Consider the following 12,052-nt stretch of genomic DNA (forward strand, 5'->3'; position numbering starts at 1 on the left):
TTAGGCACACAGTTTGGTCGACATTTACAGTGAATGCATCGACCTCCAATTACGTTATTTTAAAAATAGATTTATCGGAAACCCAGTGTACTTTTATTGTTGACACAGGTTCTGATATATCTATCATTAAAAGTCGTAAAGTAAAATCGTCTCAAATTTACTACCCTGAAGAAAAATGCGTCATATCAGGTATAGGAGATGAAGGAATTCACTCTTTAGGAAGTACTTTCGCTAACATATTAGTTGAGGGTATACCTATTCAGCAGAAATTCCAAATAGTTTCAAATGATTTCCCTATTCCAACGCAGTCTTCAAAATTGCCTTTGCTTTGTGTTGCTTTGATTCATAAAACAAGGAGAAAGAGAATGCACGATCCTTATTTTTCAATCCAACAAGGCTTTGATTTGATCCTATCATTTCGATAAAATACTGCATCATTTATCTGAATCATTTGTGGCTCATTCAACAAAGTGGACTATGCTGTAGATTGGTAACAATCATTGTTAGTAGGCCTAGCAACCAATACTGTTGTCTTTTCATCGCGATTTTACGAAGAGTGCGTCAATGGTACAAGTGAAATTTCTCGAAATGGTCTTGTGTGAACAGAGTGATTCTTCTAAAACATCTAAATATTCGAAATTCATCTAGGGTTGTTGCTCTACGCTGTGTTGTGTATCAATTGAAGTCATGTGTATTAAATGGACATTAATGTTCTCTTCTTGTTACAGCCACAATCAGTTTCAGTTGTCTTTTCTGAAGAAAAAGGCATGATGTTTTATCAAATATGCTGCTCATGACATTGGCGTTATGCTCGAACATGAAAACCACCTCTGTAGCACTGTTGGAGTCATGGATCATTTCACGAAGCCCAAATATTCTTGCCACGTTCAGAACAAGTTTCTATGGAACGGACCCTGATCTTCGACACACTGCAATTCAATTCTTCACAATATGTTATTCTATGTTTTGAGCCAATAAAAAATCTCTTAAAATATCTACCACATGAAAAATCGTTGAAAAAGTTGTTTTGAAATATGCGCTTTTATTCTCACCCCATATTGCACAAACACAATTTTGATACTGCCCAGATCGTCTAGTTGGACCAATAACGTTTTAACATATAAACTATACATTTTGAACCAAACTATTTTTTCATAGATAAAAGATTAGCTCTTTCAACGATTTCTATTACTCAAAGAAATTATTAGTTTTTACTCATGATAGGTATATCAACTTCTTCTTCTCCTTCTGTTCTCCTTGATATTACGTCATTACTGAAACAGAGTCTGCTTATCAGCTTAGTGTTCTAAGAGGACTTCTACAGTTATTGACTAATAATTTTCTTTGTCAGGGTTCCTTTTCTTAGCCGTATATTGCAGGTACGATCATATTCCCCTATTCTTGTTGACGTTCGAATTCAATTTAGATCAAAAATCGTTCCATATTCCCGTTTACGTTAGCAAAATTATATGCGACATGTATTCGAATGAATACAAGTTGATTCAAAGTTGGATACGTCGTGAATATCTATGGGAGATTCTTCGCCCAGGGACGTCAAGGAAATCGACAGGAGGCTCGATCCCAGACACCTCCAGCTGAGAACCGTTATTGTACACTGTGATTCATTTTCTATGCTTACAGAGGTCTATAGAGTATGCAGTTATCATTGAAATGATTTGAATCAATGATGCATTATTTTTGATCAAGTGAGCACAGGAGCAATTAAATGCAAAAAGCGCGAATCCAACGCGAAGCATTGATTTTTTCAAAGCATGCTTTTCAATGTATCTGTGCAGCAATGATGATCTTAAAAGACTGATTCCAACGGACGGAATCATTGGAAAAGATTTCTTGGCAAGAAATAAGTGTAAAATTGACTACGAACCGTGGATGTTGTCATTTACTGTAGACAATCAGCTTATTTTGATACCTATTGAAGATAATTTCCAAAACAATTTCTTTTTACCTCCACGATGCGAAGTTACCCGTTACATACCAAATCAAAATTTACAAGAGGATATGGTGGTACACTCACAGGAAATTCAACCTGGAACTTTTTGTGGGAATACGATCATATCAGCTAAAGAACCAATATTAAAATTCATCAATACTACCGATAAAGCAGCTTATGTCGCTTATTCAGATTTTAATTTCTATATGGAACCACTTAGAAATTATCGAATAGTACCGCACAAAAAGTACCCAGTAAACAAATCTATTAGACGAAATAAAATTTTGACAAATTTGGATACTCAGCACCTTACTCCACATGCTAAGCAAGAACTGGAAAAATTGATCATCCAGTATGAAGATATTTTTAACTTGGAAAATGAGAAACTAACAACCAATAATTTTTATACGCAGAACATCAGTCTTAACGATAATGTTCCTGTGTATATACCCAACTATAAAACTATTCATGCCCAAGGTGAAGAAATCGAAAGGCAAGTTCAGAAAATGTTAAAAGACGAAATTATAGAACCCTCAGTTTCGTCATATAATTCCCCGATTTTGCTGGTCCCGAAAAAGTCGGATAATTCAGAAAACAAATGGCGTTTAGTTGTTGATTTTAGGCAACTAAACAAGAAAATTATGCCAGACAAATTTCCGCTACCAAGAATTTAAAGTATACTAGACCAACTTGGTAGAGCAAAATATTTTAGCACACTGGATCTGATGTCAGGTTTTCATCAGATCCCCTTGGACAGTAATTCCAGGAAGTATACCGCATTTTCTACCAACTCTGGGCACTATCAGTTCAAACGATTACCTTTTGGATTAAATATTAGTCCAAATAGTTTTCAAAGGATGATGGCTATTGCTATGGCAGGTTTAACGCCTGAACGTGCATTTATCTATATAGATGATATTGTTATTATCGGATGTTCGTTGAAACATCATTTGTCAAATTTAGAATCAGTATTTGAACGAATGAGGAAATATAATTTAGAATTAAATTTATCCAAATGTAAATTTTTAAAAACCGAAGTGACCTATCTTGGTCATAAAATAACCGATCAGGGAATATTGCCCGACGACTCCAAATTTAAAGCCATTAGGGACTATCCAATTCCCAAAAATATAGACGATGTGCGAAGATTCGTTGCTTTTTGCAATTATTATCGTAGATTTGTCGAAAACTTTGCTGACATAGCTTACCCATTAAACCAATTACTGAAGAAAAACGTTACTTTTACATGGACTGATAAATGTCAAAATGCATTCGATCTGTTGAGACAACAGCTGATGTCTCCAAGATTATTGCAATACCCCGATTTTACCCAAAAATTTAAACTAACGACAGACGCGTCAGACATAGGATGCGGAGCTGTCTTATCTCAAATTTCTGAAGCAGGAGAACGACCTATTGCGTTCGCAAGTAAGACGTTTATTCCAGCAGAAAGAAATAAACCGACCATACTAAAAGAACTAATCGCCATACATTGGGCCATAAATTATTTCGAAGCCTATTTGTATGGAAGACGATTCACAGTACGAACAGATCACAGACCTCTTGTGTATCTATTCGGAATCAAGAATCCAACCTCGAAATTGACTAGAATTCGTATCGATCTTGAAGGATACGACTACGATGTTGTATATATTAAAGGTAAGGAAAATGTAGCAGCGGACGCATTATGGGATGACCCCTGTCGAAGTGATTAAAAAATTGCGGGAATCATCAGCAACTGTATACAAACTGGCAGACTCTTGTATGCCTGAGGTGATCGAGCATATAGCAGCAATTAAAATGCTTGAGTGTGTAGAGGAGACCAGGAATGAGATGAACACCAAGATCATCAGGGACATTAGAGAGCTGAAGAAGACGCAGGCATATCCTGCGGGATTATCACACAAGCTCCTTTGCGGGCTGTCACAATTCCTCATAACATATGGTAACGACAGGACGAATCTTGATTATATACCGTTGTCGCCTGCAGGCACAATGATGTACTCACTGTTAATGTTCAAGTGGGGCTCCAATATCCGAAGACAGGACCATAACGAGTTGAAGAAATGCCTGGGTATTCTCCATGAAGAGGTGACAGGTAAGACCAGCGGTTTCGTAGACAGTCTGGGCACATACTTCCAATCCTTACAAGAACAACTGGACAATGACCATGCACAGAAGATCGCACTAGAGGACAAAATGACTCAGATGTCGACTCAACTAGAGACCCTAACAGCATCCGTCAGTGCTCTAACGACACAGATCCATAACCTTTCAACCATCGTATCTCAATCCGGGTTTTTAAAACAACAGGATGTCATCCAAACCGACACCCGTATCCCTCGAGCTCAAGTTATCCCTCCGGCAACCCATGTTTCGACACCCGCAACAGTGCCCGCTGATCAACAATTGAACCGTCTAAAACAAGCGCTAGCTAATGATCTAGCGGCTTATTCCGCCGGGAGCTCTGCGAACACAGAGGCATCAATTATGGCTCTGCTTAATGCTAAACCTCATTACTTGGAGTATTATCAGGCACTGGAGGCAGAGTGTAAAGGATTATTCTCCATCACCTATCTTTTTGGTATTAACATGGCCCTGAATCATGAACAAAAGGATAAATTCGCCCGCACACGTAATATTTTGGAGCCGTATCTGGATACGATGCCCCCGGCTACTAAAAGCCCTATCCGTTACATATTAACACAGTTTATGACACCTCCTAAAACTCCCATCTCCCGTGATACTGGATCCATTCCATCAGGGCCTTCCACATTGAAACCTCCTGGTACCGCAGGGCCAGTATTGACTCCTCAGCCCAGTTTGACTGGCATGAGCGCTCTGGAGCGTCGCCTGCGAGCCGCGCGTCAATAAGGTATTAACAATAACTACCAGTCCCTTGAAACTATTATCGAAATCAGTGCCTATATACAACAAGTGCCTATGTAACGACTCATTTTAACAACCGTAACAGCGGTATATATATCGATCAACAATTCATTATCGCGAATAGCTACTACATCTGACGAATTAAAAATTTCTAATGTTATGATAGTTAATACTAGGTCTATGACCCGTAAGGCACAAAAATTAGTTAAAAATAATTTAAAAGATATTAGCATTGAAAATGAAAAAAAGGAGACTGATCACCTCTCTACATATGAAACTGAACGCCCTACGGAAACAAGAAAAATGATGAAGCTGTGCACAGCCGTAGTGGGCAATACATTGAAATTTATGATATTGAAGAAAAATTGCAAAACGATTGTTGCACAAGTGCATCAAGACGTTAGAAATGGAAGTCACGCATTCGAGTGTGCTCTTCCAGAAATCGAACAAATTACAAAAAGACTAGGCGCGAAAAATTTAGCATTGCCGGCAAACGATTTTATTTTTACCATAGTACCATTAAATTTATTAAAAACTATAGCTAATAAAATATTAAAAACTTTAAAACTTATCATTTATAAAGAACCAATCTTTATAAATAACCCGGAAGAAATTCAAACATTACTAAGCAATCATCATAATACACCAGTTGGAGGACATGTAGGTCAATTCAGACTGTACCTAAGACTCCGAGAAAAATATAGATGGCGCGATATGAAAAGGTCTATTGCCCAATTCGTCCAGACCTGCGAATTGTGCAAAAGAAATAAGATTATCAAGCATACGAAAGAACCAATGGTCATAGCCACAACACCATCAAAAGCTTTCGAAGTAATATCAATAGATACAGTTGGTCCTTTACCCAAATCTAATAAAAATAACCGGTACTGCATTACGATTCAATGTGACCTTACAAAATATATATCCATAATTCCGATCCCTAATAAAGAAGCAAACACCATAGCTAGAGCATTAGTCGAAAATTTTATTCTGACTTTTGGCAATTTTCTCGAACTACGATCTGATCAAGGTACTGAATATAACAATGAAGTACTTGAACAGATTAGTAAGTTACTCCAAATTAAGCAAACCTTTTCAACACCATATCACCCTCAATCTATTGGTTCATTGGAGAGAAATCACAGATGCCTTAATGAGTATCTGCGATCGTTCACCAATGAGCATCAGTCTGATTGGGATGATTGGATCAAATATTATGAATTCTCATACAACACAACCCCGCACACAGATCATAATTTTACCCCATTTGAGTTGATATTTGGCAGAAAGGCTTCTCTCCCGCAAGACGTATTAGAAAATAGTAATGAACCCATCTACAACTTTGAATCATTCAGTAATGAATTAAAGTTTAAACTTGAAAAGTCACATGAAATAGTAAAACAAAAATTATTGGAGCATAAATACCGAAGAAAAAAAGAGTTTGATAATAACATAAATCCCATTAAAGTTGCAATTAACGACATGATTTTCTTAAAAAATGAAAATAGAAGAAAACTAGATTCCTTTTATCTTGGACCTTATAAAATAATAAAAATCAGTGAACCAAATTGCGAAATAGAACACATAATTTCAGGAAAATCAGTAAATGTATCAGGAAAATCAGTAAATGTTGAATAATTAAGGCGTAAATAACTTTAACTAGAGTCCCACCGAGCCTAACCTCTCACAAAAAAAAAAAATAAAATAAAATAAAAAATATATGAAACTTAAAAAAATAAAATAACGAGGTAGGTGAAAGTTCCCAGCTATATGCTGAGGAGTGCAAAATTCGGTTAGTGTAGAAATAAAGTTATTTAGTTAAGACAAAGTGTTAGAAACTTAAGGAAAACCAACATATTGTAAAACTCAAACAAAGACATCTGGGAAGGCAAAACGCAAGAATGATTTCATTACACTTTCTCTTTCATTACATCATTCTTTAAAGGGGGGGAGGTGTGCTATACACGCATCGACCCAAAACATCCTTCCAGCATCTATCAGCCAAGCAATAAATACAACACAGAATGTTTTGTCACAAATTGACTAGGTCAGGTCAGCATGGGTGCGATGGCCAACATGCGTAAGCAATTTGCATCAAGGCACTCGAGTGCGCTACATGTTATGCTGACTGCATGTTTACTCGTTGGTGGTCGTCCGTTTGGACGATGCGCTAGGCTCATATTTCAACCCAAATTGTTATTGCCAAATATTGTCACCGCCGACCCAGGCATCTTTGCCATTAGCATAAGATTGTATGATTGTATTATTTGTGTTAATGTATTACAGAAAGCCACTAAATAAAAGGAGCTGATGTTCCAATGAAAGAACAGTCTTGTTCTGACTCTGAATCTATGCGTTTCAATGCACCTCTGGTGTATACCGAAACTTCCCTCTAGCAACCTGGTAATCAGGTACTGCTAACTATTTAGGAATAGACTAAGATCAGTAACATATCGATGTGCAATACATAGTCCACGGACGGGCTATGAAAGATGTTTTCTCAGGAAGAAAGAAAGATTAAAATGAGCATATCATGTCGTAACCACGGAGACTTAAAAAAAATGAAGAGTTTCACAATAACTCGTCAACAATCGTCCAGTAAATGAACGATCCGGACCTACTACCCAAAAGAAATTATGTGATACTCATATCATGTATCAATCGTCACGAAAGATTTGAATTAAAATTACCCATAATTAAAATGTGTAATTTTTTTCCGAAGAGGGGAACATTGTAACATTTGACAAATGTTCCAACAGGGAAAATCTGTTTCGGTTATTTTTATTTTGCACTTTATTCTGATTGTAAAAAAAAAAAAATATGTATATATATAATTGTAAATTTCATGACCAATATTAAACACCATAATAAAAAAATCAAGGGAGGTACTAGCATAGTAGATCCACTGATAGGGCTTTAGGGTAACTCAGTGTTGCCACTGTTCGAAAGTGCCTGAGCGGCGGAAGTTCATTTGCCGAGGCGAACAAGCTTGTAGCCGATTCGCGCAAGACAATGGGATGAACGTCGCACAATAGAACCCCAACTACCTGGAGGGGTATAAAAGGAGCTCGCACCCTAGAGCAGCTCTCTTTTGGTGAACATCCTGGCTGACGAAGAAGACTGGTGCAAGTATACTAATCCAAAGTGCTCAAAAAGTGATAATCCTCAGTGAGTCTCAAAAGTGTTACGATCCGGACAGTAGTTGTGTGTGTAGTGATCATATCACCCATCCGGTAGATTATTCGAGTAGACTGGACCCCCTTATCGCCACGTTGGGGCCAGCTATAGTGAAAATCCGGTGTGCAAGTCTTGAATCGACTACATAGACTGTCCGTAAAGTGCGTTATCCGGTCAAGTACGTGAACAAGATAGTGTCGTAGTGAAGTGAACCGTCTCTCCCAGGTGCACTGAGCCGGTCGTAACGTCACGAAACGACCGTGGCCATTCGTTATACACGGCCGAGCACCTCGTTCCACGTTTTGGAACGAAACCCAGCCCTGGTACGGGTGAAGCGCTCCAGAAAGATCCGGCAGTCATCGGTTCCAGCCTTCAAGGTCAAGGTAACTCGAGCAGTGAGCTAGGCCAAGAATAATCAAAATCAGATCAAATTAACCCCCCCCCCCAAAAGATTGAGTAGAGTTAGATTATATTTTGAATGGAAAAGCTTGGTGTTTAGAATTTGTAAAACCGAAAGAAAGATTTACAGGTTGAGAACGATCGAGGTCTGTTACGGTGAGTATTCCCCAAACACGTGTGCCGACCCTGAGAGGCAGAATTACAGGTGAGCTAGCTCGGGACGTGAGGACGTCCATGCCATAGACGCGTGGGCGTCATCGGTAGTAACAATTGGCCCCCCCCCCCTTTTTACATTCGTGATTAGGAAAAGACTGGATAGTCGCCTCTTATTGTCAACATGGAAAACCCAATTGATAATAAAGCCGCCGTTTTCAGAGCCTAAAACCAAAAGGAAATTCACCTTTAAACCGCGCAAAGGGCCAATCTCTCGAGATGAGCCCTCTCGTCAAGCGGATCCTAGGATCCGTCGAATGCCAAACGTAGAAGGAGAGCCAGATTTTACTCCAAAAAATCTTTCTACGAGCTTCACCACGCCAAAAAACGATCCGTGTGACATTGACGCTTTCAGTGTCGCTGATCTTTCGGCGTTGGGGTTTCTAAAACGAGTACCGGAACTTCGTCTTAATTATTCCGGGTACTTTGATCTGGTGGAATCCATTTACCGAGACATGATGTCTCAGGATAGATATTGGATTCGTAATGTTAGCGAAGCAATGTGGACCTACTATTGTACGATGTTGCTATGGGAGAGATTGTACTTTGTACGAGCTCACCAGAACGAGATCCCTCTGACCGCTTATATTGACTTTAAGTCACATATGCCAACTGGAATCTGTATTCCGAAGGCTATTGCTGTGTACTTATCAGCTATCGGTCCGGTCAGAGACCCGAATTCTCGTAAATGGCATGTTAGCGTTCCCGAAATTAACGAGAACGCCGTCAATGGTATAGCCGGATTCTTTGGCCTCGTCGATGGAGACACCCACCATATTTATGGTAGTACACCGTCCCCAGGCGTTGCCGCCTATTCCGTGCTTTATGAAGCTGCGAACCCTCCAGGAGTCGAGATGTGGCGACTGCCGGTTGGAATTACTCCAGCTGCTGACCTGCACGCTCTTCAACCCACACGCGCATTACTTGGATACATCCCCAGGAGTATTCCCATTACGCCAGAAGTACGTAACATTTACACCGAATTAGGAATCGAAGCTGCTTACGACGGAGAAGTTCAGGATTTAACTGACATAGTGTTCGGACGGAACTTTAATGGGATCCCTTTTTGCATCGAGTTGCTTAGACACGTCTCAACGAAAGTTGCTGGCGCTAAGATACCCTCGGTTATCGGACCCATAGAAACAGAAGTCGGTTCCCAAACACAACTAGGATATGTGGTTGCTAACGACGATCAGTTGCCTAGAAACTCACGCCCGACCCAAGGAATTGTAGAGCTAGGTGTTACACCCAGTTAATCGCGCTACGCGCTACCGCTGTTGCCGTGTTCAAACCACGTGTAGAGTATGCTAACATACCCCGTAATATGCGTGGTGACTACAAGAAATACCTGCTATGGAAGCCCACCACGACTTTGCAGCAATTGGTAGATGCTGGTCGTCAGATTGATGCTTCGAATTTTTCCCTGTACAACAAGATGTTTGGCTCGGAAAAATCTCCAAACGTGGTAAACGAAATCAAGAGTAGTAAACCAGATTCCAAATCACCACGCCAAAAAACGATCCGTGTGACATTGACGCTTTCAGTGTCGCTGATCTTTCGGCGTTGGGGTTTCTAAAACGAGTACCGGAACTTCGTCTTAATTATTCCGGGTACTTTGATCTGGTGGAATCCATTTACCGAGACATGATGTCTCAAGATAGATATTGGATTCGTAATGTTAGCGAAGCAATGTGGACCTACTATTGTACGATGTTGCTATGGGAGAGATTGTACTTTGTACGAGCTCACCAGAACGAGATCCCTCTGACCGCTTATATTGACTTTAAGTCACATATGCCAACTGGAATCTGTATTCCGAAGGCTATTGCTGTGTACTTATCAGCTATCGGTCCAGTCAGAGACCCGAATTCTCGTAAATGGCATGTTAGCATTCCCGAAATTAACGAGAACGCCGTCAATGGTATAGCCGGATTCTTTGGCCTCGTCGATGGAGACACCCACCATATTTATGGTAGTACACCGTCCCCAGGCGTTGCCGCCTATTCCGTGCTTTATGAAGCTGCGAACCCTCCAGGAGTCGAGATGTGGCGACTGCCGGTTGGAATTACTCCAGCTGCTGACCTGCACGCTCTTCAACCCACACGCGCATTACTTGGATACATCCCCAGGAGTATTCCCATTACGCCAGAAGTACGTAACATTTACACCGAATTAGGAATCGAAGCTGCTTACGACGGAGAAGTTCAGGATTTAACTGACATAGTGTTCGGACGGAACTTTAATGGGATCCCTTTTTGCATCGAGTTGCTTAGACACGTCTCAACGAAAGTTGCTGGCGCTAAGATACCCTCGGTTATCGGACCCATAGAAACAGAAGTCGGTTCCCAAACACAACTAGGATATGTGGTTGCTAACGACGCTCAGTTGCCTAGAAACTCACGCCCGACCCAAGGAATTGTAACAGCTAGGTGTTACACCCAGTTAATCGCGCTACGCGAGTTAGCAACGGAGCTACCCGGTTGGCGTTAACCAAAAATGCTGACGACCCAGCTGCAGCGAGTCGGTAACGGAGCCGCCAGAATGGGTGCAGTGGAGATTGCTGACGACGGCATCGGGGCGGATGTAACCATCGGTCATCGACGCGATCCAGCTGTTTCGATATGCGACGACGAAAAGTGCTAGTGCAGGCAAATGAAGTGTAGTTAATAGATAGATTGTAATAAACGTTTAGTTCGATTTCGGCTCTAGGGTAGTTAAGTAGCTTTTTTCAAAAAAGAAACTTCCATCCGTGAAAATTTAACTGGAGGCTCCGGCGAGATCCTCCATATCGGGAACAGTATAAGTGATATAAGTGAAGTGTAAAAATCTTTGAAAAATTCTTCTAAGTGGTTCCAAGAGCCACACCTTCAATATATCACAAAGCGACCCGCAGGACACCGTGGATCACCCGATCGGCGTGCCAGGACCCCAGTAGCGCTCCAGCAAAAAGGACAATCCAAACTCGCCTGCCTGCGGATCCCCCGAGTGTGAGGACGACAGCCACCAAAAGACCAACGATCCAATGTTGGCCGGACTCAGGACACGGTCCTTTATGTAAGTTTTTCCATTTTTTATTATAAACCGACTAAAGGAGTATTTTTTTAATAAGAGAAAGTGCAATTTATTGATGAAATCAAATCGAATTATCAAATAGTGATTATTCTTATAAGTGCAATCAATTTTTAAATCTGAGTGAATACAGTGAATCAAACGATACAGTAGATTTAGCTTTTAGTGTCTCATAGTTTTGCTACATTAGTATCAAACAATAATGGCTAATCCAAACGCCGCTATCAATGGAGAGCCGGTTAACCCACCGCTAACCATGCAGCAATTTATTGAGTTAGGGAAGTTACCAGATTTTCTGCGTGACCTACAACCCTTTGACGGTCGACCAACCGAATTAATTAATTGGTTAGCCGA

The 12,052-nt window shown here is 40.3% G+C and overlaps 1 long non-coding RNA gene across 1 annotated transcript; it reads left to right on the forward strand.

Moving 5' to 3' along the window:
• The first annotated feature begins 237 nt into the window (after window positions 1-237).
• Window positions 238-1,103, forward strand: LOC110674200. Its single transcript, XR_002498729.1, has 2 exons — window positions 238-667; window positions 729-1,103. It is a non-coding gene; the product is annotated as an uncharacterized LOC110674200 (long non-coding RNA).
• The last annotated feature ends 10,949 nt before the right edge of the window (window positions 1,104-12,052 follow it).

This window comes from Aedes aegypti, chromosome 1 (genome assembly GCF_002204515.2).
Source record: "Aedes aegypti strain LVP_AGWG chromosome 1, AaegL5.0 Primary Assembly, whole genome shotgun sequence".
Taxonomy (NCBI): Eukaryota; Metazoa; Arthropoda; class Insecta; order Diptera; family Culicidae; genus Aedes; species Aedes aegypti.